Source organism: Odocoileus virginianus, chromosome 4 (assembly GCF_023699985.2).
Source record: "Odocoileus virginianus isolate 20LAN1187 ecotype Illinois chromosome 4, Ovbor_1.2, whole genome shotgun sequence".
Lineage (NCBI taxonomy): Eukaryota > Metazoa > Chordata > Mammalia > Artiodactyla > Cervidae > Odocoileus > Odocoileus virginianus.
In genome coordinates this window covers 60,349,891-60,365,008 of record NC_069677.1, presented here as the reverse complement: position 1 = coordinate 60,365,008, position 15,118 = coordinate 60,349,891, and the positions used below count along the sequence as shown (strand labels likewise).

Here is a 15,118-nt window from a genome sequence, read left to right as displayed (position 1 = left end):
TGTATAAACATGAAGCCTCCAGCAAATGCTTTGTAGAGCCACCTGCACTCTGATCTAAACTGAACCAGAGTGACATTTCAAACATTCTCATGAGAAGTTTGCTGCTTTCTCAGAATACAGCATTCCATGTTCCCCATAAGATTATTGGAATATGTCAGCATAATTTTTCTTATTCTAGTCTGTACAGTACAATTTTTCCAGATCAGAACTGGAAAATATATTCATCTTTGATATGGAACATCCAGTGTTTAGAAATAATGTTGTACTATGTCAATAGAACACTTAAAGAATTACATTCTATTCCTGATAATTACTATCGCATGTGTTCCTGGTCAGTATTTTTCTTTTTCTTTCCAACTAGAAGAGTGACTAACAAAATTGTGTTTCTTTTCAAAAGTTTATGTTCATGCTAGATAGTTCTTTACATGAACCTGAATTAAAATGTGCTTAAAAAGTTAATCCAAATTTTTAAATAGATTTTTTCCTAAGTCAACTGCAAACTTTTAGTTAAAATTTATTTATAGTTTAGAAAACAAAGAGAGCAATTAAATACTTTTTCTCTTTGTTCAGTGTTGTGGTAAAGTTTTATTCATTGACTGACAATGTTTACCATAACAATATGAGGAATATTCTATCATGGCCTTATGAGAAAACTAAAAATTAGAAAAATTAAGCAGTTTTCCTCAGATCCTACAACCAGTAAGTGTCCAAGCTAAAACTTCAACCCAGTTGTCGCTGAACTACAGCATGGGTTTGAAGAGGATTTTTACTGTTGTTCTCAATACCTACACACTCAATTGTGTTGATGGCCTGTTTACTGAACTTAGCTTTTTTGCATAAAATGAATTGTGTGATAATTGTCTCTTTGTAGTAATAAAAAAGTTCTACATCCATTAATTAAAATAAAATCCACAAGTAAAACATATGGTTATGATTGCAGAAATTTAATTTTCACCCCATATATAGACTTCCATAGGAAGCCTCTAAGATTTTGTCAGATACAAAATAAAATACCTCAATTTGGAAATACATTTTAGTAGTTATTTTAATATTACTAATTATAGTTTTACTTGGATATTAATGAACTGCTTTTACATTAATGAAAATAATTGTTCATTTGCACTTGGAGTCAGATATTCATTGATTATTAATCCATTAATGATGATGAATATATCAATTTATTAACTCATTTATTGACATAGAGGATGATCATACTGTGATAAGCATGATAGATATAGACGTCTCTTTTACAGAGTTTACATTCTAGTAGAGGACACATGCACAAAAATATCCAACTATAGAAATAATCATTTAATTATAATTCACTGTCAAAGAAGAAGTGAGAGTGCTTAGAAAGGACTGAACTCCTGTACCTTACCTAGGGTAGACGAGGGGTCTGGAAATCTTCTCTGAGGGAGTGGATCAGCTAAAATACTGATGGCAAATAGAAATTCGTTGGTAAGGAGAGAAGAATACTAGAGAGCAGAAAAAGTTTCATTAACTCTCTTCTCAAACATATGCATTTATTATTACCAACATGGACGGACCATGTTTTGTGGAAGAGACATAAAGCTTAAAAAACTGGGGAAAGGGGACTCTTTTAAGAAGAAGAAAAAATATCTACTGTTTATAAAATTTTACAGGAGTAAAAGTTGTTATGAACACAATGTGAGGGCTCTCACCGGGGTTTCCATCAGCGAGGGGTCCTGAAGCTTAAGCCTGGTCTGGTAAGTTTGCCTTAGTTGATCATCTTTCACAGATGATGAAACTTAGATAGTCATTGAAGAAATCAGTATTTCAACGTAGGTTTTTCTGACTCCAGAATCAGTGTTTGTAACAACTCTGTTATACTTTGTCAAACACTTCATTACAAAACCAGAAATTATGTGAGAAATTATTCACAAACACCCTTCCCCCTTATTACCACCGATAGGTTATCCATGCTCTTACCTAAACTCACTCTTTCTGCATACTGATTTCCATCCTCTCCCACCCACACGAGGACATCACTCCAACCAATTCTTTTATCTCTCTCCTACATGATCAGTTTCTGTCTTCCTGTTTTTCCTTGTCGTGTAGAAACCCTCCTACCAAACAAAAAAGAAAGGAAAAGAAATCAGCAAAAACAAATCTTGACTTCATTTCTCCCACTGGCCGCCAACCTCATTTCTTTGCTTCCGTTCATTGCTAGTTTCTCTACAGAGTTTTTGATATTTCCATCTTCAGTTCTTGTGCTCATCTTTTTGTTTTTAAACAGAAAAATGTACATATTGTAAGTGTATACTTGATTATTTTTCACATATTACCACCACCCCAGGAGCCCTCTTATGCTTACTTCTAAAAACAGCTTCCCCACGTGGCAAGTTTCCTGAGTTCTAACACTGTAGTTTGGTTATGTCTGCTTCTGCTTCTATGAATGGAATTGCTGAGCACGTGCTTTTTTAACCTGCCTTCTCTTGCTCCACAGTGTACTTGTAATGTGTGTGTATGTGCGTATCTCTCTGTATGTCCATTCTCTTCTGCACATACTCCGATCAAGCATTTGTTCCCACCTTTCCATGGCGCTGTTCGTGTTTTCATGAATAACACCATTCTGCTGCACTCACTGGTCAAATATCATCCTATCTGATCCACGTGGTCTCTTTACTTTGTACACGATCGTCCTTTCACGGCTGGAACCCTTTAGTCCTGTGGTTTTCTTCTCCCCTCACTCAGTTTTTCTCTGTTTACTGGTTCCTTCTCTTTTCCTTAATTTTCTTTTAATGTTGAGATGTCCGAGGGCTGTTTTTGGTCCTTTTTTATATTCTAACCTAACACACATTCTGGTTGGTTTCATGGTTTCAGATAAACTTAGGATGTTATGACTTCCAGGTTTATATCTCAGGCCCGTGTTTCTTTTCCAGTCTAGATTCGTATATGCAGTGATATACTCCACAGCTCTACCTGAATAGATATCCGAAATCTAACAGCTACAAAACTGACTTCCTATTATATTAATAGTAACTTAATTTTTCTAGGTGCTCAGGGTCAGATACTTGGAATTATCCTGTAATCTTTCCTTTCTCTCATAGTACATACAACCCATCAGCAAATCTTCTCACTTTTTCTTTAACATATATTCAGTGACACAGAATATCTCTTACACCCACTCCTCCATGTTGGAGGCAAAATCTTTCAGTACTTAGATTGCTGCAGTAACCTGTTTTACATCCTCACTCTTCTGACCTTGATCTCACCCCTAGTCTATTCTCAAAAGAGCAGTTGTAGCAAAGTATTTTAAGTAAACTATTATTTAATTATTATATATATATATATATATATATATATATATATACACTTAAAAAAATAAATGCATCTATATACAGTGGCCACAGGACTGGAAAAGGTCAGTTTTCATTCCAATCCTAAAGGAGGGCAACGCCAAAGAATGTTCCAACTACCACACAATTGCACTCATTTTACACACTAGCAAGGTCACACTCAAATCCTTTAAGCTAGGCTTCAATAGTATGTGAACTGAGAACTTCCTGATGTACAAGCTGGATTTAGAAAAGGCAGAGGAACCAGACATCAAATTGCCAATATCCTTGGATCACAGAAAATGCTAGAGAATTCCAGAAAAAAACATCTACTTCAGCTTCATTGACTATGCTAAAGCCTTTGACTGTGTAGATCACAACAAATTGAGGGAAATTCTTAAAGAGATGGGAACACCACATCACCTTACCTGCCTCCTGCCAAACCCAATATGAAGCTCAAGAAGCAACAGTTAGAACCAGAAATGAAACAATGGCCTGGCTCTCAATTGGGAAGGAGTATGTCAAGGCTGTATATTGTCACTCAGCTTATTTAACTTATATGCAGAGTTCAGTTCAGCTCAGTTGCTCAGTTGTATCCAACTCTTTGCAATCCCATGGACTGCAACAAGCCAGGCTTCCCTGTCCGTCACCAACTCCCACACCTTGCTCAAACTCAGGTCCATTGAGTCAGTGATGCCATCCAACCATCTCATCCTCTGTCGTCCCTTTCTCCTCCTGCCTTCAATCTTTCCCAACATCAGGGTCCTTTCCAATGAGTCGGCTCTTCACATCAGGTGGCCCAAGTATTGGAGCTGCAGCATCAGTCCTTTCAGTGAACACTCAGGACTGATTTCTTTTTAGAGTTGACTGGTTTGCTCTCTTTGCCATCCAAGGGACTCTCAAGAGTCTTCTCCAACACAGCAGCTCAAAAGCATCAATTCTTTGGCGCTCAGCTTTCCTTATGGTCCAATGCTCACAACCATATGTGAATACTGGAAAAACTATAGCTTTGACTAGATGGACCTTTGTCAGTAAAGTCAAAATATGCTACTATGAGGCTCACATCTTTACACCTTTAATGGCAGTTTTGCTAAACAAATTTTAAGGAAGTCCAGGTAATCCATTTTTGTTCTAATAAATTTGAACTAAGCAATATTCTTATTTGTGCTTTGCTTGAAAAATCTTTCTCTATCAGTAGTGATAGCATTTTTTGTAAAAACTTTCTATATTTAAAAACCACTTGAATTGTATTTTTATGTATAATATTAAATAGGGATCAGGATTCTTTTTTTCAATGCAATGTACTACACTAGAACCATCTCATGATTCATGTAATATAAACTTGTGGTTTTATTTCTAGACTCTTTTGTTCCAATGGTTATTTTTTTTTAAAAATTGCATGGTTTTTTTTTAATATCTAGCTATTTTAACTTTTATAGCTTTATATCATCTTTATTTCTAGAAGTGTATGTCTTCAATTTGTTCTTTATCTTCAAGACTCTTCTGGCTTTTTAGAAATATTTTAATTTCCATATGTATCATAAAACCCACTTGTCAATCTTCTCACACAAACACACACATACACCTCCACCTGAATGGTATTTTTATTAGGATTTTAGTAAATATTCTATGTACACTTGAAAGTAATATGTATTTCTGTACTTACTGTTTTTATTAGTATGTTAGGTCAGTTTGGTTAATTTTACTCAAATGTTCTATAATATTTTCTTCTTTCAGGTACTATCAAAAATTATTGTATTTTTATCTATTTCTCTTTATCATTTCATTAATTTTTGCTTCATGTTTTTGAAGGCAATTAGATATTTATAGACAAATGGGATTTTATTGCTTTCTGTTGAATTTACTTTTATTATAAAATTCCCTTTTAATCTTCAATAATACTCTACCTTAAAGTCTTTTTCTGACACTTTATAGTTTTTTGGTTGTTGTTAGTATATGCACAGTATATATTTTTATATGCTTTACTTCCAACATTTCTCTAATTTCATATTTAAAATATACCTCCTAGAATTAAAATACTCATTTTTAAATTTACTGGTGTGACAATCATAGACTTTTCTTGGATATTCCCTTCATCCACATTAAATGTAATTTCCTACCTATTTAGGTTTAAATCTTCTACCTTACTATATATTTTTTTTTTTGCTGCTGATGGTGGTTTTCATATATTCTTTCTTATTTTATTTTCCATTCTTGTCTCACTTTAGATAAAGCATGCTTTAAAAAATTCTTATCTTCCTTCTTCATTAGTTTGTTAACCATATATCCTTTTACACTTTTTTAGTGCTATTTCAAGAACTATACTGTTAATCACAATTCCATTCATCTCACACACTAGTAAAGTAATACTCAAAATTCTCCAAGCCAGGCTTAAACAGTATATGAAACATGAACTTCAAGATGTTCAAGCTGGATCTAGAAAAGGTAGAGGAACCAGAAATCAAATTGCCAACATCCATTGAATCATCAAAAAAGTGAGAGAGTTCCAGAAAAACATCTATTTCTGCTTTACTGACTATGCCAAAGCCTTTGACTGTGTGGATCACAATAAACTGTGGAAAATTCTTCAAGATGTGGGAACACCAGACCACCTGACCTGCCTCTTGAGAAATCTGTGTGCAAGTCAGTAAGCAACAGTTAGAACTGGCCATGGAACAACAGACTGGGTCAAATTGGGAAAGGAGTAAGTTAAGACTGTATATTATTACTGTGCTTATTTAACTTATATGCAGAGTACATCATGAGAAATGCTGGACTGGATGAAACACAAGCTGGAATCAAGATCGCTGGGAGAAATATCAATAACCTCAGATATGCAGATGACACCACACTTAGGCATAAAAGAAGAATTAAAGAGCCTCTTGATGAAAGTGAAAGAGGAGAGTGAAAAAGTTAGCTTAAAACTCAACATTCAGAAAACTAAGATCATGGCATCCAGTCCCATCACTTCATGGCAAATGGATGGGGAAACAATGGAAACAGTGAAGAATTTTATTTTCTTGGACTCCAAAATCATTGTAGATGGTGACAGCAGTCATGAAATGAAAAGACCCTTGCTCCTTGGAAGAAAAGTTATGACCAACCTAGACAGCATGTTAAAAACCGAGACATTACTTTGCCAACAAAGATCTGCATAGTCAAGGCTATGGTTTTTCCAGTGGTCATGTCTGGATGTGAGAGTTGGACTATAAAGAAAGCTGAGCACTGAAGAATTGATGCTTTTGAACTGTGGTGTTGGAGAAGACTCTTGAGAGTCTCTTGGACTGCAAGGAGATCCAACTAGTCCATCATAAAGAAAATCAGGCCTGAATATTCATTGGAAGGACTGATGCTGAAGCTGAAACTCCAATCCTTTGGCCCCCTGATGGGAAGAACTGACTCATTGGAAAAGACCCTGATGCTGGGAAAGATTGAAGGCGGGAGGAGAAGGGACGACAGAGGATGAGATGGTTGAATGGCATCACCAACTCAATGGACATGAGTTTGAGTAAACTCCAGGAGTTGGGGGTGGACAGGGAGGCCTGGCGTGCTGCAGTTCTTGGGGTCGCAAAGAGTCAGACACGACTGAGGGACTGAACTGACTGATACTGTTAATACAGTAGCTATTAACTATACGTGGCTATTTAAATTAAATGAAGTTTAAAATTCAGTTCCTTGAACTCCCTAGCCCCATTTTATGTGCTCAATAACCAAATGTGGCTTAAGTGTGTAGTGTAGGACTGCACAGATTATGGAACATGTTCATTATTATTATTTTTTAAATTTTGGTTGTGCTGGATCTTAGTTGTGGCATATGGAGTCTTTGATCTTTTATGTGATATGTGGGATCTTGTTCCCTGACCAGGGATTGAACCCAGGCCCCCTTGCATTGGGAGTGCAGAGTTTTAGCCACCGGACCACCACAGAAGTCCCAGTATTTCCATTACTAGAAAGTTTTCTTCAAAAGCACTGCACTAAGGATTTCAACACACTTTCTAGACTCATTACAGTTTACCTTCCTATAATACTGTTTCTACTTCCTAGACAATGCAAGAATAATACAACATTTTATGTAACCCTTCCTGCCTTATGAAATGCCGTTTCATAGAAGTTAATTGTTTCAATATTTTATCCCCATGTGGCATTGTCATTATAGTTTAAACAGTCAATGTTTATTCAGAATTCTTTAAATATTCTTTCTGGTGCTCTTCATTCCTTTCTATATGATTGTACTTCTTTCTAGGATAATTTTTTATCTGAAGAATTCCCATTAATATGTCTTTTATTGAAGAATTGCTGATAATAACCTTTTTTTTCTAAAAGAATCATTATGTTAAGTTCATTTCTGACATTTTTGGGGTATAAATTCTAAGTTGGCGATTGTTTTCTTACAGCACTTTAATCATGTGATGATTGTACTCTGGTTGTACATTTGTTGTACTCTGGTTTCCATTGTTTCTATCTAAATATTGCTTGTCATTATTATTGCTTTTTTGCCTGTTTTTGTAGTTTTTAAATGCTTTCTTTAGCTTCTAGCACCTTTACTATATACCCCTTGGTGGACTTTCTTTGTAGATATTTTCTTGGTGCTTGCAGGTATCCTGCATCTTGGCATGATGTTTGTGCTCACATTTGGGAAGTTCTAAACCATATATATTTTTCAGTAAAGCACGGCCCCATTCTGTCTGTCCTCTCCATTCAGTCTGTCCACTTCAAAGAAGTGAAGTTCTATTTACCATTTCTCTTATATATTTTTTCTCTTCTCTAAATTTCCACCCCATTTTTCTTTCTGTGCTTCATTCTATGTATTTTCTACTGATATATCTCTAACATTAAGTTGTCATTGTTTAGTCGCTAAGTCATGTCTAATTCTTTCCTACCCCATGGACTGCAGCACGCCAGGCTTCCCTGTCCTTCCCCATCTCCCAAAGTTTGTTTAAATATGTGTCCATTGAGTTGAAGATGCTATCTAACTGTCTTATCCTCTGCCACCCCCTTTTCCTTTTTGCCTTCAACTTTCCCAGCATCTGGGTCTTTTCTAATATAATTCATCTGGTATTAAGTTCAATCATGTAAATTTAATATCTATCTTTTTCTTTCAGTCTTATAATATCAATTTAACACTTTAATAGTATTCTGCATTGTGATGAAATTCAACATCATTTCTGGAATTTTTGAATTTTCTTAAATATAATAGTTTTATTAAAATCTGATAATTATAATATATGGATAGTTTTATTAAAATCTGACAACTATAATTCATGGATCTCTTGGGGTCTCTTAGTAATGCCTATTTTCTCCTTCTGGTTTGCAGGAGTGTACTCTTTTTGAGTGTACATTTTTGGTTTAATTGGTGATTTTTGATCAAATGTTGGACATTGTGCACAAAAATTATAGAATTATTTTATGATTTCATTTTATTTCAAAGAGGATTTGATTTTCTTCTTTAAGACTGACAGATTCTAGACAGATTATTTTGATCTAGGTGGATGGGTATTTTAGGCTATTTGGCCCTGAACTTTTTCTAGTCAGCATTTAATCCTAGGGTATATCTACCACTTTGTTGCAGCTCTTTTGGTTCAAGTGAAGTGCTCCAGAGTTATTGAAAATGTTTCACCTTTTAGGTCATGAGCTTCGCAGGCTGTTTACATCTTTGCTCAGGTCTTCACAGCTAGCTTCAGCATTGTATTTAGTTCCTAAGAATTAACAGGAACATAAAGAGCTGAGGATTCAGAAAATGACTTGTGGGGAAATTACAAATAAAATTTAGGCCTCACAATACTGAGGTTTTCTTCACCTCCCAAAGAATAATCCTGTAGAAAATGCTGAATCCTGAGGGCAGCTTGATTCAAGACCTCTGTTCCTCCTAAATGTAAATCAGCCAATCCCTGAAATGGCGTGTGTGGAGCTTATTTTATAGTGTATCCCTCCTTTTTTTTTCAGTTTCCTTGCTAGATCTCAAATATATCCATATACTTGCATGTACATTTTATCTAGATTTTAAAGTTGCTCTTGGCAGAAGGGTTAGTCTGTTAAAACTACTGTGTCATAATTGAAGAATAATGTAAAATTGGTGCTATGTCTTAAGTGACTGAAAATTTGAATGAATATTTTTTTTGAGAAGGATTTTGGTTAATCCTTTTTTTGAGGAGGATGTTTTAATGATTACTTCAGTTATTTAGTAGTTATAGGACTTATTATATATTTTATCCTTTGTTGAATCTATTTCAATAAATAGTGTTTTTCTGGTAATTTGTCACCTCAATATTTAAATCTGTTGACATTAATTTGTTCACAACCTCTGTATTTATTGCTGCTTAACCTATTTCCTGAAATTGTAGTGGATCTGTTGTGGTAAAATGACAACAAGTTCTTATCATATGTAGTATGCTGCTATTTGGGGCAGCTTGCTTCTGTACATTCAATAGTTTAGAGTGGGGCAGTTGGGGCTTGAGTGTTAACTTTCATGAAGACTCATTCTTATGGCTGGCAAAGTGGAGTTTGCTGGGAACTCAATCAAAGCTATGGGCAAGGGAATTCTGCTTCCTCTTCATGTGGTCCTCTTCAAAGTCTGCTTAGACTTACCCGAACTAATGGTTGGATTACGTGTTATGACTTTATTAACATTCGTTAAGTGAAACACTTGGTGTTGGGTGGTGAACCATGGGTTCAGTAGTAGATCACAAGAGAAATTGTTACTCCAGGTTCTGGAGAAAGTAGATGGCACACCTTGAGGTGTGTACATGGGAAAGTAGAACAGGGTGTAGGCAGAGGGGGAAAGTGGACTTGGGTACACACTTTTATTAGGATTATGGCCTCTGTTCACGGAGTGCTCCGGGGTTCCCTGGTGAAGGTGCAATCGGTCGTTCAAAAAAAAAAAAATGTAGGGTTTTGTAAACTCCAAGAAGGTCTTATCTAAGGGATACACAAGAGGGAAAGCTCAGGAGAAGGGAAAGTTTATTTATCATAAGGGCTCTTGGGAAATCATATTAAAAGCTTGCATTTGCTTATGACTCTGTAGGCTATTAATTGAGGGCATGTGCTTAGAATGAGAAAACTAGGGTAGGTCCCTATAGTCCCTATAGAGCACTTGGCCAAACAAAATAGGTCTGAAGGCAGCAATACTATGGAATACTGTAAGCTTACTTAAACTTTTGTCATTACAATAGCTAGTATCCCAAGACAGCCACTAGAAAGTTATGCTTTTTAGTGATCTAGCCTGAGAAGTCAAATAAAATCTTATCTTCTGTAGTAACACTTCCACCTAGATTCAAGGGAGAGAAAAAAGATTACACCTCTGAATGGAAGGAATGTCAAAATTACATTGGAAAAACGGCATGTAGGATAGAAATGTTTGAGCCATCACCAGAAAATGCAATCTCTCTAGCACTATCTTATACTTTTTAAAATTAATTAGGGTCTGTGGTGATTTTTCTGTTTTAAAATTCTTGATATTAGTAATTGATGTATTGATGGCGTATTGATGTTTATTCTTCTTTAAATATTTGGTAGAATTCACCAGTGAAGCCATCTGATCCTGGTCTTTTGTTTGCTGTTTTTTAAAGTTAATTTAATATCCTTACTAGTAATCAGACTGCTCAGATTTTCCGTTTCTTCATGGTTTAGTCTTGGTAGGTTTTATGCTTTACGAATTTATTCATTACTTTTAAGTGGTCTTATTTGTTGGCATATAATTATTTATACTAGTCTCTTATGATCTTTTTTATTTCTGTGGTGTCCCGTGTAACATCTCCTGTTTCATTTATAATTTTATTTTTTTTGAGTCCTCTCTTTTTTCTTGAGGATTCTAATTAAAAGTTTATTAATTTTGTTTCTTTTCAAAGAAGCAGCTTTTAGATTTACTGGTTTTTAAAATTGTCTTTTAGTCTCATTTAATTTTTTTCTGTTCCAATCCTTGTTATTTCCATTTTTTCTATAAATTTAGTGGTTTATTTGTTCTTTTTGTAGTTCCTTTCTAAGTACTATAAAGTTAGCTTGTTTACTTGAGATTTTTCTTGTTTCTTGATATTGGTGTCACTTTCTATCATGTCATATAATTTTTTATCATATTTATTGCTTCTTTTATGATAATTCTTTGCTCTAACCTAAACTCCTTAAATGAGGCAAATTTTGCATGTTGTATTCACTCACACAGTACAAGTATGTAGACAATACCTGTCTCAAAGTAAAGTTCAACGAAGACTTAGTTGTTGAATAGCTGAATAAATTACATCTTGTAATTTGAAATTACATCTTGAAACTTTTGATGATTTTTAGACTTGACAAACATCTCCTAATTGTTATTACTATGGATAGGATATTTTAAAAGCAAATCCATATAAAGAATTTTCCTGCCATGATGAGATAGAAGGAGAAACAAAACCCTTTCACGGTGGTCCCATCCCCCTGTAGGATCAAACCATTTTGCAAAAGCATCTTTCTTTTCATGCCCCCTTGCCTGACAAGTCTTGTGTATTTTATTTGTATGCAAGTGAATGGCAGTTTATTGTGTCCCAGAGGACAGGGTATTAATGAATATTTGTTTCCTGCTGTGGGGTCTGTCATAATTCCATAGTAAGAAGATTGACAGAGGTAACAGCCAATCAGTATGCTAATACTGCTCGAGAATGAGTTGTTAGTCCCTTTTAACCATGGTTCTTTTTTTTTTCTTTCTTTCTTTTTGCCAAATCCTTAGATAATTTTTATTAAAAGATGCAATTTTTGATAGCACTGCAAATTGCTCGACGGAACCCAACCATACGTTTCTTTTGTGTGGCAGTCAGACTTCTGTCTCAGCAGGTGTCTTCTCAGGGAAAAATGAAAGACATCTAATCTGAAAGCCCATTTTGGTCAGCAAGAATCAATCACTAAAACATTCAGCGATTTGTTATATCAATATCTTAACATGGAGATTTCTATGCAGCATATGAAAATTAAATCTTAGTCTCTGACAAGTAAATAGAAGGCAGAATCTTTAAAAATGATAGTTGAAAGCCAAATGTAAAAAATCCTGCAGATTTATCCAATGTAATATCATTCATTTTTCTCTTTACTACTCTATGTGTTTAATTTTCATGATATTTGTTTTTTGTGTTTTGTTTTATTTTTTAATGAAAAGGATATACCCCAAAGCAGTAGATTTCAGAGCTGATATATATACATATTCAAATATTTTATTAGCCATTTTATAACATACAGCCTATAGTAAGTATACTCTCAACTAGGGAAATAAAGGGTTTCTTAGAATGATATCTGAGTGCTTTTCCACAGCACATGAACACATGATTATAGAGGGGATTAGAGGATTAAGGTATCGACAGTTGGCGGCCTTAAGGCTACAGATAAAAAGAGCTCTACTTTCTCTCCATAAAATCACATTTTATTCTTACCCAATACAAACAATGCCAGCTATGTAAGCCATAAACAGAATTCTTTTGAGAACACTATTGTCACTTAAATATGTTCATCATAGACAGCAACACAATAATAAAACTAGTAACAATAATTTCACATATGTATATATCTGCGTGAAATACAAGGTAATATCGTTTAACATCACAAATATGTTCAAAGAGTTCTGATTCACCCCTGGGGCTGGAGAAAGAGTTCTTTTATATGTAAGTCCTCTTATAAATTAAGATTTGAGCTTAGTTATTTCAAAATATACACCTGTTAGACTATGGTGATAATCAATGCTATTACCTGAAAAATATTTAATATATTTTAATAAAAGTTAAGTGGTCATTATATCAAATGCAATTTTACTTTTTGGAAAACAGAAGCAAACCTTGTTTGTTGCCTGCTGGTTTTTTTATATATGCAAATCTTTATACATCACAGAACAACCTAGCTGCCTTCTACAATCCCATAAACATTTTGCCATTTTATGAGATGTTTGTAATAAATGTGATTGATGATTATTTTTACAATTGCCTTTTAGAAATACACAATTTTATGATTAAATACTTAAGGATAACTCAATTTCAAGTCACAAGATTATAAGCTAAGGTTTGACATGGATGACAGAATACAGGTTTAATCTACTGTTTAAATTTACTAGTATATTTATTTTAGAGAGTATTTTTTTTTGTTTACAGAGATGTTGCATTTCAGTCAATGGCGAGCCTGTCTAAAGATGCTGCTAGTGTGGCTTGGGGCAGGAAAATAGCTTTAAGCTGCACACACATATAGTCACAAGGGTGAAGAGCTATAATTGTATTGGAGTGCATCCAAGAAAACAGTATTCTGTTTACACTTACTGCCACTTCAAATTTATGTGTACCTCAAGCAAATATACCGTAAATTGATTTTAATACTAAAAAAATTGTTGACCTATAAGTGCCATTTATTGAATATTATTCATGTTGGTATTATCTCCTAAAAATTTTAAATTAAGGTAAACATGGATAATTACTTACTATAATTTCAAACAATAGCTTTTCTCTTTAAGATTTAAAAAGTCTATTGACTTAATAAGGTCAAAGACCATTCATAAAAATATAAAGTATTATTCTTAGGTCCTTTAAAATTGGAAAGGTGACTACAGCCTATAATGATCAGGTAAAGGCTGAGATATCTTTCGAGTTAGCCTGAAAACAGAGTTTGACTTACGACCAGGAGCGAATGCAGATTTTGGACTACTCTAGTTTTAGGTGATGAAGAAAGGAATGCCACATTTATTCAGTTATTTGTGAAAAGTTAATTTTACCATTTAAGCCTATCAGGTATTTTAAAGTTTTCTCTTTCTTAAATTAACCTTTAGAAAAATACAAATTGATATGGGTCATGGATAAAACCTAACACCTAATAAGCTGGGTCAAGAAATACCATCATTTTTAGGTTTGTGTTCAAACCTAAACACAAGATTTGGGAGCCTGAGGAAAGAAGAGCTGGGGCAAGACACAGGCCATACGACAGTCTATAGAGAAACACTTCGTGGCCGATTCTGATCAACAGGTATGGCCTCTAGGTTTGGGAGCCATCACCTTAGGTAGTAATACGTCTTTTCCAGCTTTACTGAGATATTGTGGGCACATAGTATTATATATGTTTAAGGTGTGCAATGTATTGATTTCATACCTGTATATATTGTGAAATGTTTATAATAATAAGGTTATTAACCCACCCTCTAACTCACATAATTACCACTTTGTTGTTGTGGTGGAAACATTAAAGCTTTACCCTTACAGCCATCTTTAAATGTACAGTGCAGCAGGGTGGTAATAAATGTTATGTCCCCATGGGTTCACCTGTTTTGCATGAATATTCTTTCAAGTTACAAATTAGGGAGGTCAACAGCAACAACAGTATTTGAAGAAAGTTTCATATTAAATACCTTTCCTTAAGTAACAGGAGACTTTTCTCTTTGTTTCTATAGCTACTGAGAGGAGGCCCTTATACACTATCATTTAAGAAGAGCCAGTGGTCAGTTACTCTGTGCTCTGCACACCATCATTATTTATTCAGGATACTAGAACGCTAAATGTCATAGATCATGCTTGGTTTTGAAGCCTCTCCTGCCGTTAACTATCGGAGTGACTAGATTAAGTTACTTAACCTCTCTAGACACTAGAATCTTCAATTATAATTGAGTAAAATAGTAGAATCTGCATTATAGGGTTGTTTTGAAGGTTAAAATGGCAAGGCATGTCTAAAATGTAAAACAATATGTATTACATATTATGTGCTATGTAAGCACTTTCCCTTACTACTAATTTATTTATTCATTTACTCATTCATTCCCTGAATCTATATAACTTTGTACAATTTTATCCATCAATTATATAACTTATATGCAGAGAACATCATGAGAAACACTG

At 34.4% G+C, this 15,118-nt stretch overlaps 1 long non-coding RNA gene across 2 annotated transcripts in view; it reads right to left on the bottom strand.

Moving 5' to 3' along the window:
* Positions 1-15,118, bottom strand: part of LOC110148946 (uncharacterized) — a 37,598-nt gene that overhangs the window by 276 nt on the left and 22,204 nt on the right. The window contains exons 1-2 of one of the 2 annotated variants that reach the window (XR_011487167.1): positions 1,683-1,832; positions 1,379-1,434 (exon numbers count right to left, since the gene is read on the bottom strand). This is a non-coding gene — a long non-coding RNA (uncharacterized lncRNA). Of the gene's footprint in view, positions 1-1,378; positions 1,435-1,682; positions 1,833-15,118 lie in introns of those variants that run through there. The other variant, XR_011487166.1, reaches the window with a different exon arrangement.